Below are 12,752 nucleotides of genomic sequence, written 5' to 3'. Positions count from 1 at the left end.
GAACTGCAGACTTGGGGGCTGATATGCCCAGGCAGGGCTGCCCAAACCTGTCAGATACCATTGCTGCCAAGCAACAGAAGTAAAGCATGAATCAGGTTTGAATGGTCCAAAACTGTCCAAAATTAAACCAAGTACAGAAGTTTCATCACACAGCAGAACTTCAGGTGATGAAGCTCATCTAGATTCTAGAACATTCTCTCTTATCTCAGTGGTCACCATGACAAGTGACCTAATTTGCTAACCCAACTCATGGTCTTTTCTCATCGAAATCACACCAATAATTTCTCAGAGGTGGACATTTTAATCTTGAACAGAAATTAAGGGAATTCTTCCTCCGGAAACAAGCAATTAATAACATATGATTAAGTCAAAATGCTGAAGAGATGTACGTGGATCTAGAGGACTCCACGTGTTTGAAGGACACCAGAACTTTGCCATTCTCCTGTCCAAAGGCAATGCTCTAAAACCTTCAAGGTGTCTTTTCATGCCTTTAGGAAATTACTGATTTTCTGTTTTGTTGTTGTTACATATTCATAGATTCATCAACAGCCCATATCATGTAATGTGCAACTGGGAACTCTAAAATAAGTCCCAGAGAAATGTCTCCTCTAAGTGTAGCACAATATATTTACTGCTGCTGTTGGGAAAGTTGCCATTGTCACCAGCAGCTCGTCTGCAGTCCCTATACTTGTCACTTTGTTTCCTCCAAGCAGTTGGAGTTTTAGCTCTCTCTGGAGTTTTATGAACTCTCTGATCCATTCCCAGCCACTGAGGGGTTGTGTGCTTTGGTTTTTTGTCTGGATGAGGGGCTGTGATACAATAGAGAATGAGGACACTCAACAAGAAAAAACATTCCTCCTCTCACAGTGTACCTTTAATTTTTCAGACCAAGACATACAAGAAATATGGAATTACTCTGTCATCTATTACACCATGTGCTCCTAACTCACCCTTCCAATGCTATTGAGAAAGCTGCACTGGTGGATTTTTGAAACTAAGTCGAAGAGAGTGGACTGGAAGAGGTTTTTCTCTGCTCAGCTAAATTTGCAAAAGAATTTGTAACAAAAACCTGTAAAGATGCAGTGTTGAGTTTTGTTCTTCATCAGTTTAGATGAGACTTCACATGAACAGGACCACAGGTAGTGCTTAATATTAATGGAAGGAATTCTTCACTCATGGAAGAAATCCTTCCCTGTGAGGTGGGAAGTCCCTGGCACAGGTTGCTCAGAGAAGCTGTGGCTGCTCCATCCCTGGAAGTGTCCAAGACCAGGTTGGACGGGGCTTGGAGCAACCTGGGCTAGTGGAAAGTGTCCCTGCCTGTGGCAGGGGGTGGAATGAGGTGGGCTTGGAAGTCCCTTCCACCCCAAGCCATTCTGCAATTCGATGATTATCTCTTAATCAAATTTACTCATTGTCCATAGCCCTTTTCTTGTTGCTAATTTTTCTCAGTCCCCCAATGCTGTTGAGCTCTGTTCAGTCACACAGTGTCTGCAAACACTGATTTAACTATTAATATTTTAAAATTAGTTTGGCAGATTCCCTCCTGGGTCCTTTACGCCTCTTGTCCTTTTATCCTGAAATCCTTTTATTATTTACACAATAATAAGCTGTAAATACCACAACACATTTAGCATTTGAATTACAAAAAAACCCCACCCAAACAAAAAGAAACACCCCCAAAACTTATATTTTGGTCCCATAGACATTAGAAAATAAATTAAATCAAAATCCATTTCTCAGGTTTCTGGTATTGTCCCAAGGGTTCCATTTTACTTTCACACCCTTTCACTCATTCTCAGCTGTGGAGCACAGAGATTCTCCAAGTGGTGGTAACAGCGTCTTGAAGAAAAGTCTTTTCTGCCCAGCACCAACAGACTGCTTTTTAGCATGGGCAGGGAAAAGCAGTTCATTAGAGCAGACCGAGACAAAGCAGAGGGCTGGGCAATCACCAGCTCTGTGAAGCTGAACAAAGACAAGTGCCAGATTCTGCACCTGGGATGGAGCAACCCCAGATGTACGGACAGACTGGGAATGAGAGGCTGGAGAGCAGGAAAGGAATCTGGGGTCCTGGTCAACAAAAAATTGAGTCTGAGTCAGCAGTGCCCTGGCAGCCAGGAGGGCCAACCCTGTCCTGGGGCATCAGGGAGGGGATTGTCCCACTCTGCTCTGCCCTGGGGCGGCCTCACCTCAACATTGGGGCAGTTTGGGGGGAAACAATGGAAGGAAGGGATTGAGCCATCAGAGTGTCCAAAGGAGGCAACAGAGATGGGGAAGGGCCTTGATTGGAAGCTGTGGGAGGACACTGAGGGCACTTGTTGTGTTCAGCTGGAGCAGAGGAGACTGAGGGGAGACCTCAGTGCAGTTCCAAGTGCCTGGGCAGGGGCAGAGGAGGGGCAGGGACTGAGCTCTGCTCTGGGGGGACCAGGGACAGCAGCCAGGGAATGGCTGGAGCTGTGTCAGGGCAGGCTCAGGTTGGATCTCAACAAAAGGTTCTTCCCCTAGAGGCTGGTTGGGCACTGCCCAGGCTCCCCAGGGCAGTGGGCACAGCCCCAAGGCTGCCAGAGCTCCAGGAGGGTTTGGATAATCCTCTCAGGGACAGGGTGGGATTGTTGGGGTGTCTGTGCAGGGCCAGGGGTTGGACTGGATGATCCTTGTGGGTCCTTTGTAACTCATGACATTCTATGATTCTGTGATTCTAACTAGAAGACAAAGGAACTTGAAAGACAAAGAAACTAATGGCCTGTTACAGACAGGAGTGCAACCCAGAAATACTTTCTTTGGAATATAGAGGAAAACCCCCAAACAACTCAATACATGGAAGGCACAGCACTGAGTCCACCAGAGAACACAGAAAGTGTTTGGCTAAAGGGACAGATTTGAGCCAAAGCTAAGCCTCCCCCTTTGTTACACGGCCCACAGTGCAATTTCATTTGGGTCAAGCCAAATCCAAGCATCTATTCCATTGAATCAGCAAGAAACCTGTTTTGTAAGTTGTTTCTCACACTTAATTTCTTACTCAGCAACTTTCCTTTTGCATGTGGGCCCATGGAAATATGCATTATGGGCATTTATAAACCTATGTAAATGCTACAGAGGATATTAAATGCCCATCGCCTTGAGAAAGAAGAAGGACAGAGAACATACAGTACAGGTGGTAGTGTTAGACCATAATGCCATCACACAGGACTGGAAGATGTGTCATTTATTACAAAAACAAAGGTACTTTACACATATTTAAAAAAAAATCAGGATAATTCCTCTCAGCTTTCTCTGCTGCTGAGGTGTCAAGCCATACAAATGTCCTGCCCTGAGCCTGGCCTCAGCCAGCCACTATTATCCCCACAAACAGACAGGAAATAAGGAGACACAGAGCCCAAGAGGGTTGGCCAGTGGGCACAAAGGCAGCCTGTGAAAGATTTAGGACTACAGCCCAGATTTCTCAGCTTTTGCCATCCTGTTCTAGGGAACTCGAGCAATGACTGATTTGCCTCCTTTTATAAAATACATACCCACATTTGGGGGTTGTGGAAATGCATTCACTGCATACAGTAGGTTCCCTGCGTGTTCTGTGTAGCTGAAGGGAGGAGACTCCTTCTTCTCAGGCTCATTAAATGCTGAGCACACAGTAATTAATATAACCTCCACATTAAGTATGAGTCATGCACCAGGGAAATGGTAGAAACATGGTCTCATGTTTTGTCTCTTTAAGTCAAGTGATTAACAAAGCTGTGAGGCAAAGGAGGTAGCAGAGTAGGCTTTTTAAGTCAGGAGATGTGGACAGCAGTTCCAGAGAGGGAATAAATAGCCTCTGGCAAGCTGAAACTCCATGAAAGGCTCCACAAAGCAGGGACAAGTTGCTGTGATGCTTCAGCACTGGAAGCATATAAAAAACTTGGGGAATATTCTAATGGACAGTGTTTAATAGGACTGTGTTAAACCGCCTTGTATTTGCTGCCATCAAAAGAGGGGGATGTGAGGTGACTCACTCAGGTCAATGAGTTGTACCAACCAAGTACAAATTGAGAGAATTAGAGTAGGAGCTAAAAAAATAATAAATGGATTAAAGCCTTTCTGAGAAGTTAAAAAGGCAATTTATCTGCTTCTGTCTCTCCTTTTGTGCTCAGCTTGGGCACCTGTCAGAATATTTTGACGCTTGCCCATCTTTAGCTGCTAGCCACGTGAGCTGAATTCAGATTAAACAGTAAAGAAAAAAAGTGTCCCAGAATATATATTGTGTTTATTTAGGCCAGACCAGCTTGGAGGAAAGTGGGGAATCAATCAAAGCCTAAAAGGAAGCTGGCAAACTATCAGTGCCTCGGCACATCCCGACGGCGCTTCCTCCGCCAGGGACAGCGGCGAGGGCTGGGAAACCCTTGGTGTTCATTGCATAACCTTGGCTGATATAATAACCAGATGAGATAAGGGGATACACAGCCCTTAATTAATGGCTACACACCGAAGTTGTCATTTTGATGACTTGTTTGGGCAGGAGTGGCAGTGGCCGGGTGATAGATTATTCTCCCTTTATCCTGCCACAATGACATCTGCTTTATTCACAGATCAGCCACCAGTTGCTACAACAACGCCAGTGTGCTTTAGAAAATGTTGTTGAGCTGCTGAGAGAATCTTGGCTACCCATTAGCAAAATGTTAACTATGCAAAACCAAAGAGCGTTTGGTTTTGTTGTAGGAAAGAAGTCAATGCTCCGCAATAAGTAAGAACGTCAAGAAGAATTTACATTCAAAAAGTGGAGAAGGGGTTTAACCCATGATATCACCATGATTCAGAAATTCCCCTGGAATTCATTAGTGAGACATTAGGCCTGAAGAATAGAGAAAATAAATAATGAGTTTTATAAAGAAAGAACAAATACGCTTTCCTCTGAGCAGGTTGTTGTCTGCGGCATTTTAACACATCCGTTGCCCTTCATTTTTTCCTGTTCATTGTCTTAGATTTTTACACAGTAATCCTTCACTAATAGGGGTTTATTTATTTTTATTTATTCCTTTTCTTCCCACTTAGCACTTGGAGGAGACACTAGATGCTGTTAAACCATGCCAGGAAACTGAGCTGGCTGCCAGCGAAGTCCCTCGCTCCCACTTCAGTAGAACATGAGAGAACCTCACCCTCCAACCTGCTCCTTAGAAAGCCAATTATAGGAAAGCATTCGCAGGAGGAATGACTTTGTCCTACAGTCAAATAATGCAGCATCATGTTTGAGAGCCAAGCAAGGCACTCCATACCTGAGGGACCAGGAGCCACGCTGGGAGCAGCTGAGTGTCCCCCTGGCAAGGTAAGTGGGAATGGAGTGGTGAAGACATATGGTCAAAGGCATGGAAATCTCCAGCTGCTAAAGCAGCTACTTTGTGGGAGAGGCATCTGAGCTGCAATATTTAGAGTGAAACTCCTCCAATTTCTAGGAAGGAGCTGCTTGTCCTGTCTCAGGTGATTCATGTGGGGCTGCCTGCACAGATGGTGCTGTTAATGTGTGTCAGACACATCTCGCTCAGAGAGGCTTCCCCGCTCCCCAGCCCTGCTCTCCTTCCAAATACAATGACTCTATCCATCTTGGCCATAATTTTTCATCCACCTCAAAGTTAAGTGAATGTAATTCTTAATTTGTTTTCCAAATGACTCAAACAATTTTCTTCCCTTTGTCTCCCCAACCAGATCAGATCGATTTTACAATGTGTCGTACTTCAAATTTAACTTCATTAAATGTTTATAACATTAAGAGGCTAATGACATAAGCCCTGTCTGTGGTATTTATAGGTTTTATGAAGAGACTGAAGAGCTGAGAGAGCTGAAGTTCAGGTTAATTCTTTCAGAACTAATTTCAACACCTAGTCAGAGCTGTAAAACACAAACTACTAGTCCTACTTCAGAGCTATCATGTTAATTTAACTATAAGTTTATCAACCCTATTTAATGCTGAAGTTTGAAATCTCAACCCAGCCCACAATAGATCATAGGTGTATTGTTTTTCTGTCACAGTAAATAGGTCCCAAATGCTGATCTAATGATCTCATTACATAACCAAGCTCAAGAAATGTTAAGCTACTTATCACTGGAAGAATATATGTGAAAATTTGTCAGGAGCCATTTTTGCTACATTCTAAACACTTTTTACACTTTTTATAGTCCCCTCCCCACAGTGGCTTGCTGGGTTCTATTTGCCCCTAGTTTGATTATTTTTAATTGGAATTTTCATGTTATGATTGCAAAGCCAAATTTTTTGCAGCTAGAGCTTTTTTTTTTTTTGCTGCTCACCACCATCCTGTCCAACTACCATAAGTCTGGTTTTCCTCCTTGATCCCGAGCTTCCTGCTTCTTCCACAGATCCTTCCTAGAACTGCTGATCTTCAGTTCATGGGAATCAAAGGCACATCACAAATACCAACGGAAATGCTGAAGTGGAACTTGCTGAATTATATTCCAATAATTTTCAAAGGAGTACAAGTGGGAAGTGGTTTAGGGTTGGGTTTTTTGGGGATGTTTTGTAGGATTTTTTTTTTGGTTTGTTGTAGCTCACAGTGTAATCAGAGCTTCAGAACTGCCAGTGGAAAACTGTTCTCAGAAAGCGATGGCTGGAGGAAGACACACCTGAGGCACATATCATCAGGATCACATATGCATATGATGTTGGGTTGGAACTGGATGATCTTTAAGGCCTTCAAGACGTTCAATGACTCTGTGTTCACATGATGCACACATCAACAAGCTCAGAGCCTGTCCTGCTTGCCCAGGAGACATGACCTCTAACACTGCTGCTGCAAGAACTGAAGGGAGTAAGTATAAAACTGGGAAACAGGTGTGTTACAGGTGACTAATGGGTTGCTTGAAGCTTTTTAATATGTTGGATCATACCTTCCCAACTTTACCCAGGAATACCAGCAGACCTTCTCCTGTCACTGAGATTAAACTCAGATTTCAGTTGGTCTCAGACATAACTGGAACGAGCATATCAGACTTGATGCTGTTCTTTTAGACTTAGTGCAGTCCAAGACCAAGTTCAGAGCTCAGCACAACTACTCAAGGCACCAGCCACTCACTCAGGGCTTCATCTCTTCAGGGACTAAAGTTCACTCTCAACTTTAAAGAAAGAGTATGGCACAAAAGGTAATTTTTGAAAGGACTCTCATACCACAGGTACAGCAAGCAGCATTTACCAGCATTGTTGTCATGGCTACAAATTGAAATCTCTGTCTTCCACGTGTTTGGTATGTAAGCTGGGAAAAGTCCACAGAACATCCTTTACAAACCAGTGTTGTCTGCCCCCAGCCCGGAGGGGGAAGCGCAGGCAGTCGTGGAGCCCCCGGGGCTGATCTGCCCAGAGAGGCAGTGCCACACTCACTGGGCCACCACCAGCCCACACCACCAGCCCTCCTTTCAGCTTCCATGTGTCTGTGCAGCACTGGCAAAGAGTTCCTTCCCCAGCTATCCAGCTAAACCCCAGCGTGTGTCCCTCCTGCCCTATACCCGGCCAATTTCAGCTAATTATACACTAGGAGCTTTATTTCCTGAAAATGGATATTGCCTTACCCAGAGGTATGGATAACATCTTCATCTGCCAGAAACAGGATTAGTTTTGACAGAGTTATGTTTACAAACATAAAATTTATCACTTTTTTTTTGTTTTAAATAGCACCTGTGTACACCTGGAACAAGACAGTAGCTAATGATTTATGTCGGACGGTAACAACGGCTGGTTTTGCTGGAACTGTGCCATAACTTAGTGTCTGTTACTCTGCCCTATTGGGTCAAGACAACACATCAGTCAAGTAAATCACTTAAGTAAATTATTGAGGACTTAAATTGACTTTTTCTACATAATATGTAATTACTTCCTTGAACCAACATTCCCTTACATCACCGATCTAAAAGCTTTCTATTTATTTTTTAACTGAATATTGATTGAATTTAAATTACAGCCAGCACGTAGGATTTATCTGGAGTTCAGATTCTAGGGAACAAACTTTCCGTCAGCGCTGTCAGCCTGGCAGTCCCCGCCACCCACACACCCACGTCACCCAGCACCCACGTCACCCAGAGCTGCAGGTTTGTCCACCACCCTCACAAGGCAGAAACTGGGGCATCTGCTGAGATCTGCAGTGCCAAGACACTTGAGATTAAATTGCTGGGAGGCCTGGAGATGCTGAACTGGTGCAGCAGCGCTGGGGAAGATGAAAGACGACTTCGTAACACCAAGATGTGGTGAAGCAATGAGGGTTTCTGCCGCAGCCAGCAAGGCTGTCAAAGCCAGAACTGGGAATTACAAGTGTAAAATCTCCATGTGGACTACAGAGATTTAGGGTCCCATAAGGCTGTATTGCTGCTGACTGTGCCTCTGCTCCTGTCACAAGCCTAGAAGAAAAGCCAAATACGCAGAGTTCTCATGTCATTACAGAAAGACAGCAAGAGAGACTTTGGCAGATCACATTCTGCCTCTGAGCTCTCACCCTCACTTCAGACACAGGGTGCTTGTACGTGGCATTGCAATGATGTCAGAGCTCAGCAGCCCTGAGACAGAGAAATCTGGCCAGGTCAGTTGCTCTGCACAGATTTTTGCCCTGTGATCTATAGTGTGAGGGCATCAGTTCATAGGGTGTGGGCCTGTGTCACTCAGATGTCAGGAAAAAGTCCTCTGAGTGCAAATATCCTTCCTGTCTGACAGTTGTTGCGTCCTGTCCTCAATCATCCTCCCCAAACCACCCTTCCAAAACCTATTAATGAAACCCAGTCTGTAAAGTAATTTTCCTGCTTTAGGAGACAACCAAGTGGAAACAAATACCAATCATTTTCAAAAGTGTCTGCATGCAAGTTTGGTGGAGGGCAGGAGAGGCAGGAAGGAGACTCTGGGCTCAGAGAAGGAAGTTTTCAAACTGGAGGAGTCTCACAACAAAACCTCTCCCACAGACAGAAATCACAAACACCCTGCTGCTCTGGGCATAAAGAAAAAGCCCCTTAAATTTGAGTTTGAAACTGGTCAAGTGACCCTCGACTGCAAAGCATGCCTGGCTTTGAGAAAAGGCCAAGGAGGTGACTACTGACCCTCACAATGATGAGCAGGAGATCAAATTTGTCAATGTGCAACATTTAATATTCCTTAGTCAGAATAATTTCCGGTTAAAATTGGCAGAAGTGGTGAATATAATTCTCTTAGTATTTTATTAGTGAGATGGGAAGTTAATGTGAAAGGGCAGCTAAAAGTACTTCTGCTAAGGCTAGAAAATACATTAAAGTCAGCGTTGTCATGGATTACACCCAAGGTCACAGGATTCAGTCCCAGGAATTGATCAGTGATATTTACAACTCAACAAATTGCTTTGAGCAAGCGTGACATCATGCCTCACACTATTTACCAGAGGAACTACATACAGTGAGGCTGTAAAACAGCTCATCAGTCTGTGGGTAGGTGAATGTGGTTGGTGGGAGTTTCAGCTACAATTAGTCTAATTCTACTCTCCCGATCTCATAGAATCATAGAATCAACCAGGTTGGAAAAGACCTCCAAGATCATCAAGTCCAACCCTTGATCCAACCCTGCCATGCTTCCCAGCCCATGGCACTGATGCCACATCCAGTCTCACCTCCAACTCCTCCAGGGACGGAGAATCCACCCCCTCCCTGCCCAGCCCATTCAAATGCCTGATCACTCTCCCTGTAAAAAATTTCTTCCCAATATCCAACCTAAACCTCCCCTGGCACAGCTTAAGACTGAAACCTCTTGTCCTACTGCTGGTTCCTGGGAGTTCTACACCAAGCTGCAACTGTGTGAACACGGGAGAGCAAGGAGGGTGTTGTTGGGTGAGCATCTGAGCACTCTGCTGACTGACATTCATAGCCAACCTTTTTATTCAAATGTGAGACTAGAGAAAGCCACTGTCTATTTAATGCAGGTACTTGTATTTTAATTAAGAGTAATTTCAAAGAACAAGGTCCTACTTGTATCTGTTGCAACAGCATAGGGTGACCTGTCTCAGCACATCAGCAGTGTGCTGGGGCCAGGCCAGCTCCTGCCTGTGCCCTGAGAACTTCTCCTCAACAGCTACAGACACTTGGGATGAACCTTTGGTGCTTAGTTCTGTGCTGGGTTATTGACCATGAGCTTTGAAGATGTGTATTACAGGAGTTGGGCTCAATGATCCTTGTGGTCCCCTTCCAACTCAGGATAGTCCTGGTTCTATGATTCTGTGTTTCACAGGCTGCCAAAGTCTGTGAAGAATAGGAGTTGGAGGAGAAAATTCCCCACCTGCCCCAATGGGGGGATGTAATGGCAAAGTTCCTCTGCACATGCTGCAGAATAAATCTGGAGGTGGGAGCCCTACCAGACCCCACGGACAACAAGGAGATGGAGCTGGCTTTGCCTCAGAGCACCAGTTCGACCTGGGGGCTGAGGGACCTGCTCCCATCATGCTGATGTGGGATCCATCTCATACTCCCCATCCCTGGTGTCACACAGCCCCCAGACCCCCACTGCACTGCCCATGGTGGAAGCACCTCTTCATGCCCACCCCTTCTCACTCAACAGGGCACAGTTTTCACTATAAATGGCTTTTTTTTCCATTGCCAAAGGAGGCAAATTCATGTAATTGCATGTGCTTCAAGGTGCTTGTGGACTTTGACCAACTGGTTTTATACAATCAGACTTTTCCCCTCCCTGCTGGAATCTGTCATTCCCTAATGCAGTACTTTACACAGCACATTGAATATGGGTTTGTGGGTTTTTTTACTAACCTTTATGAATCCTCTTGAGTGATCTGTGGATGGGATCAGCAAACAAATTTTGTTCTGGCTCTCCAAATCCTGACACATGAATTGATTTCAGCAGGACACATTAAGTGAATGATGGATCTCTGCCAAAAGGGCATGTAGGATTTTGCAAAGGGGAGGGGGAAAGAAGAAGACTTTGCTTTCTCCCTTTTTTCTCCTTCTTAGCCCGTCTTGTTGAGAAAGGGCAAAAGCACTTAAATTCATTGCTCTCAAAGTACACTGGTTTTCTTTTCTACCCTCTCAGAAGTCCTTTTTCTTCTGGGCTTACCCATTGTTGCCTTCCTTACAGTAAAAAGAGGGGGGCTGTGTGATTGCCCCCGAGCCGTGCCCACCCCACTACAACGGGCACTTCCCCGGCAGCCCTGGCACTGCCAACCCTCCCCTTTGCTTCCTGAGCCCCCACTGCCACTTTCTCAAGCACATTAAGGCTGGCAGGGAGAGCGGGGCTGTGGTAATAAATGGCAGTAAGATCACCAGCTCGAGGGAGCCCGTTGCTCTCCGTCCACAGCTCTCCCAGAGGCTGCTCTGTATTCCGAGCCAGAGCTTTGGATGCTAATTTGTTGGCACTGCAAACTCCCCCTGCAAACCATAGATCCCATGACCTTCTTCAGTTACAGATAACACAAACTACAGTTAGATTTAAGTGGCATATTGGTTAACCTCAGTGGCTCGCAATACTTTCCTTTCACTCCCTTTCTATCACTAATAAAGGTTTATGTTACAAAGGCACCTTGGAGTTCCTCACAGGGAAATCAAGCCAACAAGCCCTTTCTTGTGAGCAGTTTTCTGCACTGAGCTTCTGTTTTAAGCCAGGCTGTGCATTACAAATGCTCTGAAACACCAGCAGCAATGAAGACATTAACACTGAATTAGGACAGGTGTCCTGGCAAAATGCTTCCCAAATTAGGTGCACTCTGTAGTAACCAGTATTGCTGTTGAAATTTTCAAATCCTCCAAAAAGATTTGTGGACAGAATCACCACATAAAATCTGGCCTGGTTCACCACATCCAGCAGTACTGCTGGTTAAATAAAAAGCACTAACAAGAAAATAGGGCTGGGGTATTATTTTTGTCTTCATAATGTGAGAGACAGCCACCACAGCAAGAAAAGTCTAAAACCCACCTCATCTCCTCATATATTTGGAGGGAGTTGAGTCATGTTGCATTTTTTTCAGCCAGAATCCATTTTTCTCACACACATGTTGAAACATTTGGTGCCTGACATCAAGAACCCTTTGCCACAACCCTTGAGAACTCATTGCTCTCCATCATTGCCATGAACAGGCTGGTTGCTGTGAGCTGGGTTAGCAGAGTGTGCAGGAACTCTCTGGGACAACACCCTCAGGAAGCAGGAGCAGGAAGCTCATTGTGTCCAAAGGAGGGCAACGAAGATGGGGAAGGGCCTTGATTGGAAGCTGTGTGAGGACACTGAGGGCACTTGGTGTGTTCAGCTGGAGCAGAGGAGACTGAGGGGAGACCTCAGTGCAGTTCCAAGTGCCTGGGCAGGGGCAGAGGAGGGGCAGGGACTGAGCTCTGCTCTGGGGGGACCAGGGACAGCAGCCAGGGAATGGCTGGAGCTGTGTCAGGGCAGGCTCAGGTTGGATCTCAGCCAAAGGTTCTTCCCCCAGAGGCTGTTTGGGCACTGCCCAGGCTCCCCAGGGCAGTGGGCACAGCCCCAAGGCTGCCAGAGCTCCAGGAGGGTTTGGCTGATCCTCTGGGGCACAGGGGGTGACTGTTGGGGATGGACCTGTGCAGGGCCAGGAATTGGACTGGATGATCCTTGTGTGTCCCTTCCAACTCAGCAGATTCTGGGATTCTCTGAAAAGTCAAAATAGAGTTATACAGATTTTTCTGCTTTTCAGAGGCACATTCAATACCTGAACAAAATATTTAGTAACTCTTAAATTTTACTTCATATTTAGAGCTACTTCTACCTGTAACTACCAAAAAATCTACACAGGATCTACACAATTCATCTT

This window comes from Corapipo altera, unplaced genomic scaffold (genome assembly GCF_003945725.1).
Source record: "Corapipo altera isolate COAL_440 unplaced genomic scaffold, ASM394572v1 245, whole genome shotgun sequence".
In the NCBI taxonomy this organism is placed as follows: domain Eukaryota; kingdom Metazoa; phylum Chordata; class Aves; order Passeriformes; family Pipridae; genus Corapipo; species Corapipo altera.
Note: the sequence above shows the minus strand (reverse complement) of the source record.